Source organism: Hirundo rustica, chromosome 5 (assembly GCF_015227805.2).
Source record: "Hirundo rustica isolate bHirRus1 chromosome 5, bHirRus1.pri.v3, whole genome shotgun sequence".
NCBI classification, from domain to species: domain Eukaryota; kingdom Metazoa; phylum Chordata; class Aves; order Passeriformes; family Hirundinidae; genus Hirundo; species Hirundo rustica.
Window position 1 is genome coordinate 58,771,137 of NC_053454.1, and position 13,133 is coordinate 58,784,269.

Genomic DNA, 13,133 nt, shown 5'->3' on the forward strand with positions numbered 1-13,133 from the left:
AAGATTTTTTAAGAAAAAAGGTTAAGTGTGATGCTGAATTAGTTGCTGAATTAGTAGGGTTTGTGTTGAAAACTACTGAAAACTAAGTATTTTATCTCATCCCATGGAAAGCTAATAAGTAAACTAACTCAGTTTTGGAAATTACACAACGGTTCTTCAGCAGCAAGAGTGATGATGGCAAATTTGCTTGTGAAGCTGTATACACCACATACACAGGTTCCAGTCGATGATGTGATGGCAACTTCATGCCCTTCATTGTGTGAACATGCTTCTGAGGGGTCGAAAGCTTTACCCAATATCTTAGATCCATCTTTTTCCATCCATGAGAGGATGCATCCACAGTAGCAGCACTTCAATTAGGTCCTTCAGTTTTGCAGCAAGAAAAGGAAATTAAGTGAAAGCCATTTCAAGTGCTTGATGCTTTTTGTTGAGTGTTATAGCAGCAGTTGAACCTGAAGAATAGGGAAAAAAATGCATAATGACCAACAGCTTTCCTCTGATATACATACAAATGCAATCGACTTTCACAGTAATAACCTGTACAGATAGATTTACTTTTGTTACAAAAGCCAAACACATTAGGTGGAACTGGGAGCTCCAGCAAGTTAAAAGGTTGAGATGTGTGTAGGGTTATAAGTTGCGGCGCTGCTGGATGTGATTAAAAAACAGTACCAAGGTGTCTAGAATGGAGAGATTTAATTGATTGCTGTTCTAATACTTCAGCTACTTCAATATGTAGATGGCACTCACTAAATAATACAATTCAATCTTTTCTGAGTAGGGTCCAGTGATAGTCATGACTAAAATTTTCAGCAGCATTCAGAGCTTAATGGGAGATGAATGTGTAATTATTCTTCAGACCCTTTGAAAATCTTAGTCTTGATACTTACTGCTTGTTGGTCGCAAATTGATACACATCTGAAGTCAGACCATTATATTATTTGGTTAAATCAAATATTTGTTAACAGAATCTTATGAAAAAAAAAAGGCAAAAAAAAGAAAAAAAACACCCAAAAAATATGAGAAGCAAATAAAATTCCTAGTAAGGATCTCTTATCACCACACCTATCATACACTGATCTTCAATGGCTGCTAATCATGACTTATTTCTAAAAATGAGACAAAAAAAAAGGAGTCCATAAAGGAGTTTGCCCCTGTAAGTGTGTCTCACACATGTACTTCTGCCCGTGGGATGCCCGAGACCTCATGAGACCAAGGAGCTGTGGCTCTCACATATGAAGGGCTCACTTCCCTGGAAACAATAGCCTTGCTCCTGACCACAGGAACAGCTGAGGCAATGCAAATTTCTGGATATGACCTTTTTTGCAGCAGAAAGTAGAATAGCCCCTGTAGTGTCAGAGGTGAGAGGGGAAGCAGTTTTCCTGTCTGATTATCATCCAAGTGCAATACAAAGCCAAGACAGTGATACTGATGCTCAAATACCTTTGGAAAAGGAGAATGAATCTGGCTCCTTATAGAACTGCACTGCTGGGGGTACAGGTCTTTAACTGAGCACATCTGAGCCAACATCTGGAGGAAAATGGATCTATATTAGTCAAGAAATAAATTTCAAGGCCAACTCAACGCTGAGCTTCCAATGTTTTGTTGTTACAGTTCAATAAAACCACTTTGCGTTACATTCATTTATGTATAAAATAAAGTGAATGTCACATTTTTTGTCATATCATTTTTATTTAACAGGGTTTTTTTCTTTATCCATTAGTTAAAAAAGTTGTAACAAGGCAAATCATTTATCAAAATGAAAAATGCTTTACTCCTTGAGCAAGGAAAGGGAGTCTAAATAGAATGTCCCTGCTCTTAAATTAATGGAACCGTCTTACATTTAATATTTTTTCTTAAGTAGTTATGTAAGCACTCCAAGATCATTAATGAAGAAATACAGAATCACAATTTACAGCTGAAGGGCAAAACTGTTAAAAAAAGAATTTCAAAACCTTGTCATCGAGTGATATAGTCTAAGCAAATGAATGTAAGGATCATTGATCTCCGATATCATAATTAAATGTACATAACTCATGACAAGGAGAAAGGACAACAAAGTTCATTGAAACTTGACTTCAAGATGAAGATGCGGAACTAATCAAACCAATGTACTAGGGGAGGGTCAGGTTTATAAACAAGAAACACTTTCATTTTGACAAAAATAATTTTTTTAAAACCTTTTATTTTGTAAGTATTACAATTTTTAATAAGAGTAATGGTTAATAGTTGTTAATAATAAAGACAATTTGTATGTGTGCTTCTCCAAATGTACCCTTCATGTGTTCTGGTGAACTGGTGAAGTTGGTTCTGGTTCTGCTGAGCTGGTGTTGTGATATTTTATATTTCTGTCCCTGTGTTTCAATTGTCTTTTGTAAATCTAGCTCTCTTTTTGCCATCTAGACACTAACAAATACATTCTTAGCTTTCCTCCTAAATAATCCATCAGAAGAGATTTGCCTAGACTTTACTAAGTAAAGCAATAACAGACTTTTAATGTACAGAATGTTTATTGCAACAAAAGAAAATTCACAGAGATCAGATGGAATACATCCCAGAGTGTAATGGAACTTGCAGAAATACTCTTGGAGTCACTGGCTATTATTCTTCAGAACCAGTGGAGAAAAGCCAAGCTCCCAGAGCTGGAAAACTACAAACCATATTACCTATTTTGAAGAGACAACCACAAAAGCCAGACATCCTACTAGATAAATTGCAGAAGAGAAACTTCAAATTTGAATTGCCAAGTCAGCTAGCAAAGCAGTCAGTTTGCAACCTGCTACGAAGGCATGTCGAAACACGGTGATAAACAACAGGAATAAGAATTGGCAAAAGCAAAACATGCCTATGATATAAATATTGTTGAACATGGGGCTCCTGTTCTGTGCTATTGTTACCACTCAACAATTTAAGACACTTTCACATGTCGCAGCAAGTACAACAATCATTTTTACTGAATTTCAGAAGTGACAATCTCTCAGTCTAATTCTTCATTTCTCCCCACCACTTGCACAGGAAACCTGTATTTTGTCAATGTCTCTTTATACCCTTCAAATATTTTCATTAAACTTCCTTGCATTTTTCCAGGTTAAATTGCATGCTGAGTACACAGAAAGACTCACAACCTAAAATAGAAGACGGATCGTAGATCCATCACACTTAGATGTGGAATGTGGAATATAGAATATTCCAGTGTAGGGACTTGGTCTTCAACAGTAACAAAAAACAGTTCAAGAACTGTTTGTGAGGTTTTGATTTGTCATGTTTTAGGAAGGTCACGTGCCTAACAGTTTTTAAATATTTTTTTCCATTTTAGTAAATACATATTTATATATTTTAAGCTAAAAGTTAAACTCCCTTAATTTTTAAATCCCCTTCTTTACATGAACATGCATGGAATTGTATATTTTATCAGACAAACTATTTTAATTTTGCTTCCTCAGTACTGATAGCCTATTTTCTGGCATAGCATATATTCCTGTATTTGCCACATTGAAGTTCTGGAGGTTGGTACTCAGTCTGGACTAGGGACTGTAATCCTAACTCTTGCCAGAATCACATATATGGTGGAAAAGCTTATACGGGGACTACTTTTTTCAGAAAAAAAGGAAAAATTTTTCTTCTTCTTCAAAACAAGTGAGGCAGATAATTCCAGGCATGAACAATATCATAAACTAGAGAGAACACAGAAACCTATTAAGGTCATTAAAAAGTACATATTTAACCAGGGAGAATTATGCTGCTGCTAACTCAACATCTTTCACCTCATTCCACAAGCACTGAGTTAGTGCTATCTTCGCAAGAACTAGAGCATTTACTCTGTAATTCTATAAAATATAAATGTTTTCTACTACTGGAATCACCTGAATATAAAAGCCACAGCAGAATATTTTATTCACACTACTTCCTAGTGCTATTCAGAAATATTTTATTTACTGTAATTCTTTTTGAAGATGTCATTTTTTTGAAGACTTTCCTTCCTTCTTCTGTTAGCCATCCTGTATTCAATGAGAATACCTAAAGAAGTCCAGATATATGTATAATAAAAATAAAAATAAAAATAAAAATAAAAATAAAAATAAAAATAAAAATAAAAATAAAAATAAAAATAAAAATAAAAATTAAAATTAAAATTAAAATTAAAATAAAAATGCTTAATATAATAAAAAACAGCTAGGATGATTGGAACTGATGAGAAAGACCAACAGTACAAAACCCACAAGAATGTATGCTTGATTTGCTTGCCATTAATGCTGCAACTCTTTTGAAAACTATACAGTCTTGTATTGGAAAAAGAATTTATCCATTATTGTTTTCTTTTTAAATTTTTATAATTATTCTTCTCCTAGATTTTATTTTTTTCTTAAAAGGCTATACCCTTGCCATTAGAAAGCCCAGGTTTTCTTCTGAATGTTTTTCTGGACTCTGATTCAAATCAAGTGGAAGTATTGGGGCCCTTTTGCCACACCACATGCCACTTAGCATTTAATTTTTAAATAGGAGGAAAAATATTGGATTATAAAAATATACTAAAAAGAAATGTAAACAGGTGTGTAAGAGTGACCCAAGTTAATTCAAAAAAATATGCAAGTGAAACAAATACAGGTTAGGCTGAAATCTCAAAAGTGACATTTCTTAAAGGTGTACCCTGGGATTTTATTTTGCTCCCCTCTGTTTCTTTTTCCTCAGTTTTTCAAAACAAATGTAATTAATCTGTAGAACCAAATAGATTCTTCAGCTAATTTTAAATTACTTTTAAATGTTAATCTAAGGGGCAAAACCAGGACCCTTCAAAGATTTTGCTTCAAAATGGAGCGGTGTTGGAGAACTGCTAACCCTTCCTCACCCACTGGGCAAAGAAGCAGGTAAAATAAGACTAAAATGACCCTGAATCCTACATAATGGTGTCTTCTGTAAGTATTTAGAAATACATTCAGAGGATGAAGAACTCAAAAAAAAGCCAACACCAAAAAGAAAATCCAGCACTGGAGCAGAAATTTAAGGAAATCCACAGAATTTTCCAATTGCAGACCAGAACTCCATTTATGAAGAGAAAGCAAGAACATAGGTAAAAGAGAAAAGGCAGGGAACACAGATTTCACGTTGAAAAGGTAGATTTTTTTTTTTTTTCCTTACAAACTTTAGTCTTTAAATCTAGAGCCATGGTAAAAGTTTGGATTACGTGTGCAATGCAATGTGTAACTAAAATACATTTCATACAGTGAGATATTTGGAACAGATATACAATACTCCTCTAAATGAATTTTGCTCCTGAAACTCTGGTGGAATAAACTTTACATTTATTTTCATCAACATGGCAGACTTGTCTCATTAACAAGATTCATATTTGTTTTCCAGAAGATTTCAATTGTAAGTATTTGGTAGCCAACTCTGAAAAAAGAAAAAGTGTATTAATCACTCCCCTAATATAGACATATGAGAGCCTGGGGTGCAATAAAACTTGTATTCCCTCTGGTTTGGGAAAACTCTATTAATAACAGGCGGGCAGAGCCGTAAGTTAGATGTATGTATTTTTCCCAAACAACTGTCAACCAAAACTTTGTAGAATCCTCCACGTAGAACTGTGCTCTCATGTCGATGATCAGGTCCCAAGTCAAGCACTGCTCAAGCATCAGAACTCCTTTTGCATGTGCATTATGGTACAGCCCTTAATTTCACAGTCCTGTCTCCTTCGCTGCACACAACTGATGGTGTTCACCTCATGAGCAGTTGTTCAGGATGTTTTTTTGTCTCCTTTAGCAGTGTTATGCTAGGGCTTGATTACCATCCAGTACTCATGCTCTGGGCGGAAGAGAGAACTGGCAATTTCCTACTTCTTCATGGGACTCATCATCAGGGTATCAGATGTTCAGAGACATTAAAAAATTTACCTTTGTGACAGCTTCTGGGAGAAATAGATTTTATTACTGCCATTTTACAGCTTAGGAGTTAAGGCACTGAGGGTCAGATTTTTCACAGTTAAATAAGTACTCAAAAACGCATGAAGGAGCCTAATAGTTTTCCCAAAAGTGCTAAAACACTTCATTTAAAGCACAGGGGTGCTTTGTAGTTTCTTCCATGAGACTGTGCCCATCACTAGCCATGCAAATAAGTACATTTTAAAATCTGCCCCCAAAAAATTAAGGATGAGGGCATCATGTATTGTGCGTTCCAGCTCTCTGACCTCTCGGATCTCATCTTCAGTGTCTTTGGAATTCTACTAATATTTAGTATGCCTGAAACACAATCTTCAAGCTGCAGCAGAAATCTAAATATCAGTTGTAGCTCTGAATCCTCAGCATTTCTGCGTATCAGTCAACATGATCCCAAGTCAGGCATCCAAAAATACTGAAGACCTCTGCAAACACTTCTGCATAAATGAACTCTCAGCAAAAAGAAACCCTGTGGAGCTGCTGCAGGCAATTTTTGAATACTCTAACTAAGTAACCATTCTCTCCCTGCAATTCTCATCATCATTTGCTGCATACCTTCCAGCTTCTGCAGCAAAATGGAGGCGTCCTGGCTGCAATCTCTTTCACTTCAAACTCTGAATCTCTTGTACTGGATGGGGCAGCAATTTTTCACAAGGATACACATGATTGTGCAACTGAAAACCATTACTCTGTGTATATACATAGCAGCCAATTTGCATTTGTAGTGCAGCTGATGGGCAAAATACAGATCACTTGCCTTTGCAACTCCAACTGGGTTCTTTTAATGCTCTGCAGACTTGTTGTCGGGGGGCCGTTTTGTGACATTTCAAATATTAGGAAGAAAATACAAACAAAAAAATTGCTCTCATGATTTAATGCACTGTCACTCTGGAGTTCTAGGCAGGCAGCGAGCCATTTGTTGCCCCACATATATGTGGGTGCCCTTGATCGTAGTTTCCATGATAAGGAGGCAGAATTTGGGGTATTGCCTTTCTGGTAGATGTGCTCAAATCCAGCTTTATGATTCCACGGTCTTTAGAAGAAAACTGTCTCTTCAAGACACTTCATTTCCTCTATAAACACAAAGTAAATTCTGTTCTGTAGTTAAACAGATAGCCTTTTCTTAAGATAACAAATTTTTTGTTTGTTTTTTACAACTTTATTTTCCTTGACATATATGAGTTATCTTGAAATAAAATTGTATTTGTCATAAGGATACCAAGTCAATAGATCTAGCTCTGCACATGGAATCCAATCCAAAATTCAAGACCTGCAGTAGTTTCTTAATTTATTTTTGTCTCCTCTTGTATAAATGAGCTGAAATATTCCATCATATAAACTCTTATATTACACTAGAGATGTGCTGGCTTTTTACAATTACATAAGTGGTAATTATGAAGTGTTATTTCCACTAGCTGTTGCAGTTATTGCATTAAACTAAGATTTATCATATAAAAAGACCTCAAAACTTGAAGGGCATATGAGGACATTTTTGTTCCTGTAAAAGTAATTGCTTATCACATCAATTGCACTGACATAGATGTACAGAAGAAATAATAAATGAGAAGTCAAAATTGAAAGCAGCAGAGACTCCTGAAGTGCCGTGGAAGGATACTTGAATTGTTGGCTAACAGAAACAGAGAGTAATCATAAGCATATCTCCATCAACACTGAAATATGTGTAAGGACAATAAAACTATATATATATTCTTTTGTTCAACATCTTTGATGGAGAACTATCATTTAGAAATAATACATAATAGCTCTATAATGTATAATATATAATTATGCAAATAATTAGTATAATCTTGAGATGAGGGCTATTAGTGGCAGTGGATACTTTGAACCTTGCATATTTAGTCAAAAAGACCAATGACATCCAATCAAAGTTCCTTAAAATGAATTGCAACAAACAATGGCTGCACAGCTGCTATTAGAATTATAATTGAGTTTAGGAGGGAAACAGCAGCTGAATGCAAGGCAGATAATTAAGGAGCAAGCTTTTGTTAACACTATCAGTAGGGTCATGATTCTGCAGATTGTGAACTTATTATAGCTGAACAAACTGGTCTCTTTTTACAACAGAGGTATATTTCAGCTTTTTAAGCCAATAAAGAGTATTCTGGCTACTAGAAAACTGATTACTTATTTATTTAAAGCTATCCATTTAGAGAATGATAAGCATTTACAGAATCTAAGATTACCATGGAAACATTATTCTTAAATGCCGAGGATTATGGGAACAATTGGCTATACAATTGGATGGGTAAATAACAAGCCTCTGAGTATGACAAAGACTGTAGCTACAGAATTACATTAAGTAATTTCTCTCTTTCAGGCTAATATATATTTTATAATAACCCAGCCCTGAAAGGGAAATAGTTTACTTTCCATGGATAAAAAGTGAAAAGAAAACCTTTATGGTAAGCAGAAAAAAAAAAAAAAAAAAAAAAAATGCACTGTGTTGTTTTGGGTTCCTAACATCTAATCCAAGTGTTAGGGAACTACCAAACCCAAGACAGGGAATCAGAAAAGAGATTTAGAATTTGTGTTTCCTATTGTATGTTGACTAATGTTTGAACTAAGGTAGAAAAGACAAGCAGGCAAGAATCATTAAAGGATCCACAGTCACTCCGAGCTTGCTGCTTGGAGCCACAGTCAGGCAAAGCAAAATGCTTGACCACTTATAACCATGAGTCGGGGCTCAAGAAAAGGGAAGAGGGACATTAAAATCTCAGCAACAACTTTACATGCTGCAAGCAATACCACTGTCATAATAACATTTTTTCATAATAACTCATGCCCTTTAAGCAAACTGAAGGGTCTGAAGATTTACCAAAGATGCTTTCATCACCGTTGCACTCGCAACCCCTGTAACTCGCTTAGCACAGACTCAAGAACTTTGGTTTAAGACAATCCTGCTGACAACCAGAGGTCGTTTCACCAGCAAATCTAAATTTGTTAGGCACAAATGAGTAATCCTACTTCAGAATTTCATTGACCTCCATGTGTAAATAAAGCAAGCAGAATGTGTCTCGCTGGCAGCAAGCCATTACCGTGCTGTGTGCAATAAAAACACTAATATGTCAAAGGGATTTTACAAATAGGCCTTGGTATTCCAACCTGCTGAAAATTCTATTTTTGACCCTGAAACCTCCTGAAACAACATAACAAAAATTTTTAAAAATATTTCAACATTGCTAAACACTTGTACAGTACTAAAGTAATTTGTAGGTTTTGTGTTCCTGGTTTTGAATTTCCTGAGGTCTCATTTCACCTGGCTGTGGAGAAGGTAAGCAAAATCTTGTGCAGATTTGAAACTATTTTTGTCACTTTTTCTTTAGGAAATCCATTCCCAGCGTCAACATGGAAAAGCTTAATTTGGTCATTATTACAATGGAATTCAAATGTGCTTCAGTAAGACGTGAGAATGGGGACATTTCTGCCCATTTCCTTTTAGGGGAATCTGGAAGAGATCAGGTACCAGCCAAGAATACAAACATACTCTTCTGATCACATGCACAATGTGCTGTGAGCTCCACTTACACATTAGTCTCAGATGTCAGCAGAAATCTGAAGCACTTTCAGATTTTATAAAAGTTACGGTTGATAACTTACTACAAGCTTACTCTCTTCCCATTTGCAGTGGGAGTAAAGGCATGGATGTTTATCTAGAGAGGTAAGAGACAGAGCCAAATAGAGGTCAAACAAACGCAGTTTTTCCTAAGCATGCTATAACAGTGACCACTCAGCCCAACACCTCTCAAGAGCAGGATCTGAGTATATCCTGACTTCTACTCCATTTGCTAAGGAAATTTCAAAGGATTATTTGACTATTATGCCTTACTCCCTAAAGGTTCATAGCAGGTTTGGTATCCTGCAGAATAAAGAGCCCTGACAAACTGGCCAACAAAAAGTTTCAAGATTACTACAGATAAGGACCCTCTTCCTTAAAGGGCTCTAAAACCCAAATGAACTTTGAGCCCTGGCATTTCTTCTCATAGGTAAATTCTGGAATACTCTTGAAATGGATAGTTTTACTGGTTCTTCTTTTAAAACCTACTATATATTACAGATGAAAAGGCTCCTGAATCTGAAATTTTAGGAATTCCCTATCTAGGAAGTATAAGGAATTGTGAAAATAACTAATGGGCTAACATTTATATTCTGAACAGTTCAGAGAGTCAGTGTGATTGAGATGTGAATGAGGTAATGGCATATAAAATATGAAGTTAACATTTTTCTAAAGGCTATTAATAAATATATTTTTAGCACCTTCTGACTGGAAAATCTGGGAGTTTTCCTCAACATGATCAGATTTCATTAAGGCAACAGCACTGAGGATCTGTCCCTGTAAAGCAAGGCCTGTTTTCTTAATCAACCTCTGTAATAATAATTTCACAGTTTGCCACTTCAAGGACTTGGAGCCCAACAGAAAATCAACATTATCTCTTTGGCAAGAATTTTTGCTAATTTAAAATTAAAGACTGTTTCTATGATTGTATATGTTGTTATGATCACCAGGGAAGACAGTGATGCAGCGCGGAGAACAATCTGGAGCGGCACCATTTTCCAACTTCATTAGACATCACTCTATTGCAAGGCTGATATATTTGAACATTTAGACACACAAAACCCTCTAAGAGAAATATGTTGCTCACCAACAAATGAAATCAGCAACTTTTGAACATATTTAGAATTTCTTTTCTCTCCAACTGGATATGGTTTTCACAGTTCCTCAGGTAGAATAATGATTTCAAACATTTTGCACAAGTTTCGCTGTTGGGGTGCCTACCAGAAGCAATAAGCTCCTCAAACCAAACCCTCCTCATTCCTGTCACAATTTCCTGGTATCATCTCCAAAATTCTCCCACTGAAATACCTTCTACTTTTTATATGATAGCCTGATTTAAAGTGCAAATGTTTCCTGTTTACACTGAGTACAGTTATGATAACGGAAATTCAGCATTTCAATAAGAAAGTGAGTTTCAAAAGAATTAACAGGAGCACTTTTTTTTTTTTTTTTTCCTATTCAAAAGAGAAAAATAATCAGCCTTGCTAACTAAATAAGCTTGTAAAACTTAATCTGATATAGTAGAAGCACGTACAGTAGCTAATGAAGGCAGAATGTCTGCAAGCAGAACCAGCGTATCGGTAGGTTCCATCTAGCAGCGCAGTGCCCTCCTCAGCTGGTCTGATGTCCCGTCGAAGGGTAGGTGAATGTCGCCTGTGACACTTCCTTTTCTAATTCTTCTCTTCAATCAAGAATGTAGGTTAAGGGCTCTCCCTCTTGAAGGGTCTTTAGTTCAACAGAAAAGAGCCTGAGTAGTGGAAAATTCTGGAGATTTATCTCTCTTCCTATCTGTTGTTTTTTACCTTCTCGAGGGGCCATGAGTGAAAGGTCTGTCATACTGTGAGTAATTTAGATCTGGAGGATACCATATCCTTTCTTGCACGGCTGCAATGGATGTGTGCTGGCACCCCAACAGCAGCATTTCCCCTGAACAGATATCAGTGAGAAAAGGATTTGGTCTTCATGATTTTCAATACCATGAACGCATGATTTCTAATAATGCAGGACGAATAAAACCCAACCCCGATTTCCTTTGCTGTTGGGGAAATAAAAATAGATTTTCAGGTAAGCAGCAAAATACCTGACACATGATTAAACATGGAAACCTTCCTAATGCAATGTGACAGGATGATTTCTCAGCTGAAATCCTTTTACCCCTCCCTTTAGTCCTGAACAACAGTTAACACTATTGAACTGAACAACAAGTCATATCTGCAATTTTCTTTTTATTGATGAGAGCTTTCTCTCCCTAGTGATGTAATTGCTACTCCACAGGATGGTTAGGAGCAAAGTGTGGGATTGGAACGTCCCTGATCTTCACTGAGCCCTCAATGGATGCAGAGGGCTGCAAAGCATGTGCATGTCCAAGGAGAGCAAATTTTGTGTGGGAGGCTTGCAGGACACAACTCAGACAGAGTGGAGGGATGAGGTGTAGTACAGTGCAGCAATATTTGTAACTTATAGATCACTTTATTATTTTAAAACATCTTATGAATACTGATCAAGCAACAGCTTTAGTATCCCATGGGGTGGGATAACACCCACTGTCAGCAATATTGTGTTGGTTTATCTGATACATAAGCCCACATATAATGCTTGATTTAATAAGATTTACTAAGGACCTTGAATTCTATTCAGACTTTCATTCTACCTTCAGCTGTGGAACTGAAGCCCAGAAACACAAATATATTTAGGTATGCAACTTCCATGGATAGCAGTGCAGGTGAGGCAGATAACCTCTGAGAATCTGAAGTCAAATACTTTCAAGATATGCATTAGAGGACAGGACGAGCATTTTGTTTCCCCTTTTCATTCTCTCAGTATTTTTTCCCAATGGGAAAATTATGTGGCAGCTTTCAAAATTATTTTTCATTTTTTATTTTATTTCTGCTGTGCTTCACATATTTGATATTGAGGCAAGGTTAATGACATGCAGCTTGCATTTGGAATTGAAAGTGGAGATGTTTAAGGTTGTTCCTAGATCCTGTGGGTATATGGTAAGTATTGCCAGAATATACAAGAGATTAAATGATGCTTATCAAAAATCAATGTATACTAATTTTTTCCTATCTGTGCAAATTTGCTGGGTTCACAACGCAGTGGAGGTAATGCCTGCATTCCATACATACTAGCTACCCAAATTCAAGGTCAAATCCTAAATTACTTCTTGAGGCAAAACTCTCAGGTAGTTGATTAATGTTTTGGCTGTGGTAGCACGTTAGGTTTCACCTTCTGCAATGATTATATATGAGGCGTCACTGAAACCTTGTATGGAATCAAGGATGCTTGATTGATTCTCTTAATGCCTTTGTTTCCATTTAAAAATACTTCTGAAAACTGTAGCTGTAATTAAAGGTAGGATGATGGTTCTCTCTCTCCATAGAGAAGCATAAGATGAATAGCATCGGTGAAAAGAGACTTCAAATGTGTTTGTCACATTTTTGCGGGAGATTTGTAAACTTAATGTGTGCTAAAAAGAGATATGAGAGAAAAAAACTCTGACTGTTAACACAGTCAAACACCTGATTAGGCCACAGGGAAACCACATTCAGAATCTGTTTCTATTGATGATTTCTTGTGTGACTGTTAGTAAACCCCTGATTTTTCCATGCCTCCATGTTCCAGTA

General features: G+C 36.2%; 1 pseudogene; it reads right to left on the minus strand.

Moving 5' to 3' along the window:
* Positions 1 to 300: 300 nt before the first annotated feature.
* LOC131378568 (uncharacterized) overlaps positions 301 to 13,133 on the minus strand; it is a 68,570-nt pseudogene continuing 55,737 nt past the window's right edge.